The following is a 9,164-nucleotide window of genomic DNA, read 5'->3' on the forward strand; positions in this document are numbered from 1 at the left end:
ATGACAAAGAGGAAGTTCATGACATCAAAGGAAGGAGTTCTACAAGAAGTTGGTTGTCCCATGATATCCACTTGAAGAGCTGCTGAAAGAAAGTCCCTAGTCAAGAGGGAGCTTGGATACATTCTTGATTATAGGAATAGGTACATTCTTGTTTATAGGAATGGGTACATTCCTTCAGTGGAATGGATACATCCTCTGTAATTTGAGAGGGAGAGATATACACATCATTATTGTCCTCATTTGGGAAGAAAAAATGGAGGATTAAGTAAACAACTGGAATCCGATGCTCTTTGAGTATGAGTTAGGGAATACAAGATTAGAGTAATTGTAGAGGACCGATATTATTTGAGGATTGGGAATCCAAGATAAGAATAGTCTTGGTAGAACACACTCTAAGAACTCGGGTAGGGTACGTTTTGAGATAGACAATGATGAAGGTGTCTATACGTCATTGGTATCACCAACATTGAACCCTCATATTGTGGATATATAGAGTTGTTAGTCAAGGCCTTTCTATGTGACAATGCTTGTTGATATGATGTTATACAGATGGGTTACTAATCTGACTCTTCTTATTAGAATTCTTCAAACTGAGAATATCCAAGTACCTTGTATGGATTATGAATACCTCCCTAGTTAAGAGGGAGTGTTGAAAAGTGTAACTAGGTTCAGTCTTCATAATGACATGTGTAATTGTGATTTTATGTAATTGATGTAAAGAAGAAAATAAAATTATTTTTGTAATACCTTAATCATGGGTTTCATGATCAAGAAATTTTATTTTATAGTTAAGGTTTCCATTGTAAGCCTTTAGGATTGGTCATCATGTCATAATGTCTATTGCATCAATGTCAAAGTTTGAAGACCCATTTGGGCATGTAATTTATTGTAAGAGAAAATTTGTTAATCCTCCAAGACCATGTCAGAAGCACACCTTGAAATCGGCCTAAAGATAATTCTAGAAAGGCATGTCTTTCTTGTCATTAGGAGAAGTTGGCTTATTTCTGATGGAAAAACCACTATAAATACGGCAGCTCAGCCTTACTTAAGGGAAAATTTTTGGTCAAGCATCTAGAATAGAAAAGGAGTGCGAAAACCACTAGAAGAAGATATCATCATCAAACGAAGGAAGGAGGAACCAAATCAAATTTATTTGGCACTTTTTTTGAGCTAATGTCTTCACATGTGTGGCAAAAAACTAGGGTTTCTGTAGTGGTGTCATAATAGTCATTGAGGGAGTCACCAAAGGGTCTCCAAATTAGCCCCATTGCTAGCTGAGTTCACCTAGAGAAGTCTCCAAGAGTAGCGAAGAAAGGAAATCATCTCCAAACTCTCTCTTTCTCCTCCCACGTACAAAACTACATAGGTACAAACTGCAGGTATGTGGAAAGGGACCAAAATTTTAGGATAGCCAAGAAGTGCAATGAATGAAGAAATTTTGACTTGCGTTGACCTGAGCAAGAAGAAGAAGTAGAGAAGAAGGAACTTGTGACTTGGTCTTAGAGAGGTTGTTGTGTCAAGGGTCTTGGTCATATTCTTGGTATTCATCAATTGAAGTCTCTATAAGAAGAAGAATTCATTTGGGCTTTCCTCTCAAGTTGGAGAGGTTTTGGCCCTGGCTGATCACCTATATTTTGTGTCTCTTGTCTCTTTATTGCTTATGCTTTGGTAACTATTTGATGAAAAAGATCACTATAATAATTTAAACAAAGAAAAGATCCTAATATAAAGAAATAAAAAGCATTCATAAGGAATTATCAGTAAAGAGAAATCTTCTAATTCTAATGCCCTAGATTTCTCAACAAAGACTTCCCTTAGAAAACAAGTTTTAAAAAGATAATTTCTCTCTAAATATCTAAATTGAAATTTTTTAAATCACAACTATCAATTATAATTATTGTTCAAAGCACATTCTAAAACATCAAAAATATTTAATATTAACTCAATTTAATTTCAAAGAAATTATTTTTCTTTTTTAATTTTGTAGATAGAGGAATGCTAACACACAATTTGAACATCTCCTTATCATTTACAACGAGAGATCTAATTTAGTGAGTGTTTAATTTGGGCGTTAGATGGTAAGTTTTTTTAATGACAAAGGTAAAGATGCTTTGTAATTGATTATGACTATTTCTCAAACTTAGAAAACGTCGAATCATAAATTTATTATACCAAAAGTCATCCAAAAACTTGGAATTAATGGAGAAATATAGATGTTTGTTGTAATTGTGGTGTCTCATCCAAATTGTGAGATTTATTTAGGATGTAGATTCTATTTATGAGAAAGTTGTTACAGATTTGTAAATCCTTAGATGTATTAGATTTCAGATTTCTGGTTGATGAATTTAGAATGTGTTGAGTACAGTCACTCTCTAGGTTGTGGTCTAATCTGTTAAGCGTTTAAGTGTTGTTGGGAGTGGCAAATAGGCTTGGTTGATTGTTGTCCTGCTGTGCGTGGAGAGCTAATCTATCAACTGGAGAGTCGATCTGTGTGTGAAGATGGTGGTTTGCGTAGTGTCCAACAAAGTCGAGATCACGATCACGTGGACTGTTACCGAGCACGTGGGACTTTCATCCTTCTTTGTTTGACTGTACATGCTTAGCGGAACGGTGCTGCGTTTGTAGAGATAAGCGTTTAAGTATTGAGGCTCAAGATAAAAAGAAGTCGTTTGTGGAGATGTGAATGCATCCACTGTGAGGTGGAGGAGCCGCTTCCAATAAAAGTTGAGGGTACCAATGTGGCTTGCCGCCGTGTTTGGTGCGTGTTGTGGGGTATCTACATCTGCATCCACGTTGGATACGATGTGTGCTGACTGAGTATGTTTTCGGTGTATGGACCTGTTTTATTGAGGAGTTCGACGTGGAAGAGCTTTGGAAATTTAGCATGTATTCCTCTCATTCCAAGATAAGATCAAATTGAACTTCTTTGGAATATGCGTTGTGGTAGAGGCGCTATCAAGGGCCATTCAAGAAGGGAGGGTCTGCCTTCTTTTCGGCAGAAGTGAAGCTTGTTGGTGCGGCAGACCTCTGAGGAGAATAGACACAATAGTTTTAGTCGTCTGCAGTGGGATTACTTGTAACTAACTCCAAAGTGAAGGGGAAGTTACTAGCGTACAAAATAGCTTGGAGAAATGTGAGACTTCCAGTTTAGCTCTATTCTTCACTGCATTTTTTTCTTTTATGCTTCCTCTTCTAGCAAAGACAGTGTCGAATTTGGACAAAAAGCACAAGATAAAGTTGTTGCTTTGTAGAAAAACCTTCTCCAAGGAAGTAGTTTCTCATTGCATGAAGGTGCTAGCAGTTACAAGATGAAGTAACATAGTAGGTTGTGGAAGAGCCGTAGCAGAATTTGTTGGAGGAGAGATGTAAATCACTTTCCAAGACAAGTGTGACACTGCGTTCTAAAGAGCTTGTGAATGCAGAGGTGCCTGCGTTAGTCCATCGCTATTTAATTTCTGTAAAGGAGTCACACCATTTGTGTTAGAGCGCGAGACATAAACCACCTACTTGGCGTTGCAGACTTGAAATCAACATGGAAAATAACAATCGGTGGATTGCTTGAATGACTCACTGGAGGAGGTGGATACCATGAGTTGAGACTGCCCCGCATTGTTGAGCCAATGTTGGACCTGTTGGAGCGCTCTCAGGCTGTGAACAAATCTGTATGACAGTGAAGGAGGAAGGGACCCGTGGGTGATCCATTGTTGTATTCCAATTGCCGCGTGGGCACTGTTTGTAAATGTGATTAATCACTGGAGGAGAGGGCCGCCTATAAGGCCACTGCTTACGAAAATCCTGGGTAGTATATTCCCGTGCAGTGCGTGTGGAGGCAGCGTAGTTGTCTCATGTTTTTGAGCACTTATTGAATGCGGCGAAGTAAATTTAAGATGTGACTTGTGCTTGTTGCATGTGGAAAAGTCACGGAGAGATCGACCATAAGAGCCTATGGTATCTGCTATGAGTAAGCTATATGGAGTAGAGAGCCTGTCCGTTGTAAGCTGCGACTTGGAGGATCGTGTAAAACTGGGTTTTTTGAAGACTATAGAGAGTAGAGGTATCACTCATTGTCCAACCGTTCTATTTGAGCAAATGTGAAGAGTCTGGAGACGACTGAGAGTATGAATACGTCGCGTGGAGTTGAAGAATTATGCGTGAGAGATAACTGTGACTGTGGCCTGGACGTCAGCTAGTGTGGAACACATTTCGAGGTTCATGTTCTGTGCAGCTGTGTGTGGAGGCTTGTAGTGCTGTCAAAGACTTTTGTTTTAGTCATCTATGAGCCGATTGGTGGTTGTGCACAACAAAGAAGAAGAGCATTGGAGCGGTGTAGTGGAGTCGTAATTTGTTGAATTAAGAGCTGTGAGGACGTTGAATTAAGAGTTGTGAGGGCTCTATTATGTCAAAGGTGTGACTTTCAGAAGAGTCAAAGAGGAGTGAACTGCTTGTGGTCCAAGATTGGTGAAGATTGCAGACGACTAGCCGGTGAGTAATGTCAAGTTCAGTTTGATGATTGTTTTACTTATTCTTTTGATACATTTTTGAAAGCACAAGGAAATTATGGTTAGGAAAGCAAAATTAAACAATTCTAAAGAGGATTTAAACCGTTTAGGAGAAAGTATCATGGGGCTGAGGTGGAATATGAAATGATAAATATAGATTTGAATCCGCACAAAACAGAATGCAGTGAGAAAACTATTGAAAATGAAGGTGAAAATTTAGTAGCAGATCTACAGTTGGGTACAGAGATTGCAGAGGAAAATTCTGTGAATGACTCAACAACAACTAATGAATTGAAGAAATAGGGATTTGCAATTAAATTTGAAAATGGATATTTGTGTTATGAAAATAAATCGCAGGTTATCTTTGAAAAATTGGTTGATAAAACGTTGTTTGTTTTTGATGATCAAGTGGAAGGACATAAAGAGGAAATTGTAGCAGCAGTTAAAATAACAAATAAGTTTAAAGATGTAAAGCTTGATTATGATGCAAAGATAAAGCTAATTGAAAGATGTTTTAAGAAATCTTTTGAACATATTGATGTGGGTTTGAAAGAAACAACTGGAATCATGAAGAACCTTGAAAATGAAAAGTATGAAGAATCCATGAATGATGTAGGTGACATGGAGATTGAAAAGACAATTGATATATCTGAAAATGTTCATAGGTTATGATGTAGTGGAGTCTTGAAGAAATTAGGCTTTACTATAGGCTAATGAGGCAACAATCCACCAAACTAGCAATAGATGAAGGAAATGACAAAGCACAACATCCCACGTATGTAGATATTAAAAAATGTAATGATAAAACAAAACAACCTTCTTATGAATTTGTAAGCATTGAAGAAAAAATCAAGCCACAAGAATCTGATGAAGTACTGCCACAGCCCAATCATGTCATAGAGTTAAAGAGGAATAAATTAAGGAAGAAGTGTTATTATCATTGAACAGCAAGAAAGGTAAAAATGAAATCATTGAAGTCAAATTGTAAAGCATGGTTGAGACTAAGACCAATAGGTGTTATGATCCATTTCTCCATTAAGGGGGCAACTTGGAATTAATGGAGAAATCTAGATTATTTTAGAGTGTATTATTAGTATATGTTTGTTGTGATTGTGATGTCTCTATTAAGTTATGGGATTTATTTAAGATGCAGATCCTATTTATGAAGAAGTTGTTCTAACTCCTCAACAAATTTATAATTCCTTAAATATATTATCTTTCTTATTAATGAATGCAGAATGTACAGAGTGTAGGCACTCTCTAGGTTGAGTTGGTCTCACCTAGAGCTGCACATTTATTTCATGTCTTGTCCCTCCTTAATTTTGCGTACAAAATTATTTGAAATGAAGATTTAATGAGCACATGATGTCCCTCTTTAATTTTGCGTACAAAATTATTTGAAATGAAGATTTAATGAGCACATGATTTCCATCATTTATTGATTGGTAATAAGTAGCACCTTATGCAACTTTAGTTGGTCATCCACCACATATTCCTCCACAAATTCAAGAATCTTTTAGGCTAATTTATAGAGCATATATTCATAACCTCAACAACTAATAATTCCTTTTCTCCAAATTTGATATAAGTAGGAATTGGCTCGACTTATACAGTTTTAACCAAAATGTTTGATATGACTAACTAGTAGTGAATACATTAGTGTATATGCAATTTACCACAATGAAGATTATGGAAGTATACCTGCAATCTCAAAATCATGCAAGATGAAGTATATTGCCAATTCCAACAATGTTAAAAGAACGCAGTACAAAAAAATGATTAGATTATGCAACTTGAGTGATTAATTTCTTACAATGATGAAATAAAATTAGCCAAATTAGCCTTTCCCATCACATCCACTATGATTGGAGCAGATTCGATGGCTAGTGCACAAATATAAGAATCTATGGTCAATTCATACGAAGGAACATTAACAAATGCACCCTATCATGGTCCAAATGAAAGTAATTCATTTAAACATACTTTCTGTTGATAGGTAATATTTTACTTACTTTCTTTCGAATTCACCTTAGCGCTCTAACTCCAATTATTCCTCAACTTTATTTAATTTCCTATGACTTGTGTGAGAGGGATATGGCTAGATATCCTTACCCTGTTTGTTTTCCACGTATAACACAATAAGAGCTTTTGTTCTTTCTCTTTTTTTCCCTAGGTATTGAGCTGACATTAATTTATGTGGATCTTCTTGTTCCTACAGGTGATACCAGATTTTATTTTTGAACATTATATAGGTATCCCTTAATTGCTTCTCTATTTTTTTGATAAAGGTAATTTTGGATATACATTTTATTTCTAATTTTCCGGGTTTCACAACTTTCTTAGTCAAATTCTCTGCTCACAAGTAAGAGACCTGGAAAATACGTTCTTAGCATAACTAGATGGCCCCTCGTTAACATTCACATGTTTCATAAATATTTATTTTATAAATTTATTTAAAATTAAAGATTATCAGATTTTTCCATTCAATCATCTTTTAAATGTGGTTAAATTAAAATATTGAAGTTTTCTTAAATCTTTTTCAAAATCCTTACTATATCTAAATTATATGGTTCCAATAATTGGTACATGGTTATCGTAAGTTTATTGCCATATAGAAGGGTCTCGAAATAAATTGTTTTGGCAAACCATTAATTCATACGTGGTGGTTCCGTATCAAAATTGGACACCTCATTGAGGGGCTTATAACTAGGGACACCCCCTAAATAACCTTATGGTTTAATCAATTTTTTTTTTGCGAACAATCGCCCCATAGCATTATAACATGAAAAATAGCTTGAGTTGATATGAATGAGAGAATTATTTTTCAAAATTAGCTGGAAGATGTTTGTGGTTTTGTCAACCGTGAATGTTATTGTTGTATCATGTTTCCAGGTCCACCATTAAATAAATATTATAAATTGAAGTAATAGGGTTTTGATAGTATCTATCACAGTTTGTGAATGGAAAGGGTTTGGAATTGCATATCTATTTTAGAGCACCATATGCCGAAGCACATATTCACAATCCTGCGGCTGGTCTCAATGTTATGGGTTTTCAAATTCCATTTATGGGCTAGGTTCTTAACATACACAATGGAGGCATTTTTATAGACTTTCTAAATTGTAATCTAGATTTTTAAAATTGTAATCTTAAATATATAAATAAATTGAATTTATTTATAAAAAAATAAACAATCTAAATTTATGAAAATTACTTTAAAATTATAATTTCAATAATTTTTTATTAAATTTTAGTTATAATTGATTTGAAAATATGATCTAATAAAAATTAAAAAAAAATGATTATTTACTTCTTTATTAAATAAAGAAATAGATAAATTTAATAAATTTTTGAAATATATTATAATGATATATATAATTTTTTATTCCAATAAAAATAATAATAATAAAAAAAACAAACTTAAAACAATTGGATTACTATTTACCCTCTTCTCTTGCTAAAGAAATGAATAAGCTTAAATTTTTGAGATATAACTTAAATAAAGAACCAAAACAGAAATTTGATAAAACATACAAGAGATTTTATTAATTCACAGCGATGCCCAACACTGATTGCATAATACATGGTTGAGTTTCTTTATAAAGGAAAACAACTTGTACTCAACTGTAATTAACTCATCTACTTAATTACAAGTCATTCATACTGAACACAATGAGTTTAATATACTCTACAACATTCAAGGCTCTAGTTCTACATACTCTAGAGAGTTCTACACAATCTAGGATATTCTCATGAGTTCTACATAATCCAAAATATTTTAGTTCTCCATTAACTCTAAGTCTCCCCCTTAATTGAGAAATGAATTATTTATCAAACCTGACTTGTCTCTACATAACGAAAATTTATATTTTCCTAAAGGTTTCGTAAATACGTCTTCCACATTATCATGTGTATTACAATAGATCAAATTAATTTCCTTTCACTGTATCTTTTCTCGTACAAAATGATGTTGCATCTCAATGTGCTTTGATCTTGCATGATAGACTGGGTTGTTTTCCAATTTGATAGAGCTTTGATTATCACACTTGATAATTTTTGGTCCTTGTTTTCCTCCCGTGTTTTTAAGAATTCTTCTTAGCCAAATTGCTTCACAAGTTGCATTGCATAGGGACTTATACTGAGTTTCAATGGAAGACAAAGAAACAATTGGTTGTTTCTTACTGCTCCATGACACAATACCAGATCCAATATTAAATGCATAACCAAAGGTGGACTTCCTATCATCTAGATCCTTGCCCAATCAGAATTTGAATAACCTGTCAACTCAACATTCAAATTATTAGTATATTCAATATCAAATCTTTTAGTCTCCTTCAAATATCGAAGAACACTCTTTGTTGCTTTCCGATGACTTTCATGTGGATTAGCCATGAATTGACCAAGTATGCTGACTGGACATGCAATATTTGGTTTGGTAGTAGTTAAGTAATTCAAACTTCCCACCAATTTTCTATATAATGTGCCATCCATTTCTTTTGTTTCATCATCACTATTGAGTTTAACATTTTGTTCTAGTGGTGTAGATATTTCTTTACATCCATTCATATTGAATCTCTTGATTAATTCATGTGTCTATTTGCTTTGTGTGACAAAGGTTCTGTCGTTATCTCTCCAAACTTCAAGTCGTAAACAATAATGCAACTC

Source organism: Pinus tabuliformis, chromosome 1_1, assembly GCF_031772625.1.
Source record: "Pinus tabuliformis cultivar Carrire ecotype Pingquan chromosome 1_1, CPIR1, whole genome shotgun sequence".
In the NCBI taxonomy this organism is placed as follows: Eukaryota; Viridiplantae; Streptophyta; class Pinopsida; order Pinales; family Pinaceae; genus Pinus; species Pinus tabuliformis.